Source organism: Montipora foliosa, chromosome 3 (assembly GCF_036669935.1).
Source record: "Montipora foliosa isolate CH-2021 chromosome 3, ASM3666993v2, whole genome shotgun sequence".
Taxonomy (NCBI): Eukaryota; Metazoa; Cnidaria; class Anthozoa; order Scleractinia; family Acroporidae; genus Montipora; species Montipora foliosa.
The window spans coordinates 56,147,080-56,149,579 of record NC_090871.1 but is presented as its reverse complement, the minus strand read 5'-3'; the positions used below and the strand labels follow the sequence as shown (position 1 = coordinate 56,149,579).

General features: G+C 42.4%; 1 protein-coding gene across 2 annotated transcripts in view; it reads right to left on the bottom strand.

Annotated features, from left to right (window-relative positions):
* LOC137997744 (uncharacterized) overlaps nt 1–2,500 on the bottom strand; it is a 36,120-nt gene that overhangs the window by 5,047 nt on the left and 28,573 nt on the right. The window lies entirely within an intron of this gene.

Sequence of the window (2,500 nt, the reverse complement as noted above, 5' to 3'; positions counted from 1 at the left end):
GACTAAGTTCGTGGTCCCCTGCGAGACCCAGCGAGAGAGAGCCAAACGAGTGCGGGGCGGGGAGAAGGGAAAGAAAGGTCAAATCCCACCCACCATGACTCTCTATCACCCCAAATATCAATTATCTGCCCCTTGGTCTCAGAGGATGGGGCGCCGTATTTTCCGTCACAGGCCCTATACAGGTATGCGACGTTCAGCGGGTCTTAAGTTTGGGCTCCTGATCCAAAATAGGGTGAAATATTGTAAACGCTGCCTCGGAAATTTTAAATAACTCTAGCGATATTAACGTATTCACAGGAAAGTTGCTCAACAGAAGACGTGCCTCAAATTAAGTATTTCGCAAATTAACTGCAGTATGTATCATATGAACAACGCATCAGGTTCTGCAATCCAGAACGTTGAAATTTGGTAACATCTCGCAAAGGGTATGGAAACAAGAGAGCTCAATGTCATGGATCATGGAAGCTATCTCTTCTTTTAGCGGATCGCCTCTTGTTGCATGCATTTTAGGCAAAGGTTTTTTTTTCTCGATGAATTGTCAATTTTTACGAACGAGAAAAGATGGAAAGAAACTACAAAAAATTCAGTTTTTTTAAAAAATACTCTCAGTCTCCTAAGATAGCCTCGTAAACGGGCTATTTCATCCCCTTTGTAGGAGACTCAAAGATGTTTCGAAGTGGCAGTCTTTTTTTTTCCCTTTTGCATAGACATGTTGATCTTTATGTAAAGTGCTGCTGTCTACTAACTTAAAGGAGTGGCCCAGCCAAACCGATTCACATAAGTGCACACGTTTTCAACTTGCCAAGTTCGCTCGCGACATGGGTCTTGCAAGTATTTGCACTGACTTTTGCTCTTTTAGGCCAGGATCAAGTCGCACGCCTCTTCCTTTCATTATCCACATCATCCGAAGTATCCACATTTTATTGCATTTTTGTTCATTTTGACAGCGTGGGAATACACAGTCCCAGATGGCCTGTCTTAGTGGCTGTTTGTCAATCCAGTGTTTGTATGCTTTTAAGGTGGCGCTAGAGGCTGACGATTATTACTCATGCGCAGTAAGCGCATGAGGTATAAAATGCCCTCCGTTTCTTGTTTTCCGTGTCACATTAGTGCATGGAAATTTATGCTTGCATACATTTCAACGATATATGACTGTAACTTTACGCGTGGATTGGGGGGGGGGGGGGTAGGGGATTATTCAAAACAATTAATAGCTGCTAGAAAGTGTATTGTTGAGTCAGAAAAATTGATAGAAAGACTTGAAAAGAAGTATTAGAGTCTTAAAATGTACGTACGTTTGGAACATAAGTCCATTTTGCATGATAAAATAAACAGTGCGTGTTTGAAGAAATCAACCATCCCTCTCATGTTTCAATGAAGCCCTTAACTCATTTCTCTCATCGCGCGTCGCGAGTAGACTTGCCACAATTCCACCTCACGAGAATCCCGGGAGAAAATGTTTTTGCGAGCGAAGCGTGATTTTTCGGACGCGAATCTACACGAGACGAAGGACCTAGCCCTTAAGATGTGTCATTTTCTCTTGAATGTGCAAGGTCGCGCCCGAATCATCGCATCTTGACAGTTCAAACTTTGTGATTGTAGTCGCGGTCGTACGGCCCGGGTCGTACGGATCGAGCTGTTGAATAAATCTTTTTCGATTGTGGAGCCAAAGGTAAGTTGTTGTCTCTTGAATGTGCAAGGTCGAGCCCGAATCATCGCATCTTGACTGTTCAAACTTTGTGATTGTAGTCGCGGTCGTACGGCCCGGGTCGTACGGATCGAGCTGTTGAATAAATCTTTTTCGATTGTGGAGCCAAAGGTAAGTTGTTGACATTAAAGACACAATTATATACATTTTTTCTAATTTGTTTTACAAATAAACACTTTGCACGAGAGCGGGGATCGACATAAAGGTCATTCAAACTGATCCCCATCAACATGCCGGTCATCTCAGCACCTAGTGATCTTTGAGAACCTTAGAGCAGCTTTGAGCGAAACTGAGAATGCCTGGGAAAAACTGATCCGACTTTTAGCAATCTGAACTGTTCTTAGAACTACTGTCATTGTTAGTATGGGCATGCGACGAAGTCAAAATGGGGAATTCTTTCAACAATACAGACTAGTCGTTGATATGCATTCTGTTTATTTGGTGGCAAAGGAATTTAGACGGGACGCTTCAGGGGGAAATTCTGGTTTTCTGTTTTACTTTTATTTTACTTAGAGGCCATTTATTTGCCCGTATTGAAAAGTTTGGTTGACATTTATGAAATGTAACAAATTAATCATCTGTGGCTTTACAAAGATCTATTTGTATCGCTTTTACATTCCTGAGTTAATTCGACTTGCAAAATGACGTACAAACAACCCAGGTCCATGCAGGAATTGTTGATCCAACTAAAACTATTGCCGCACCATACAGTCAAGGTAATGCTGAAGTATCTGATACGGCAAATGCAGGCACAAAAAGTGTGGCAATGTCTCTGCCCCCGCATGAGGACGA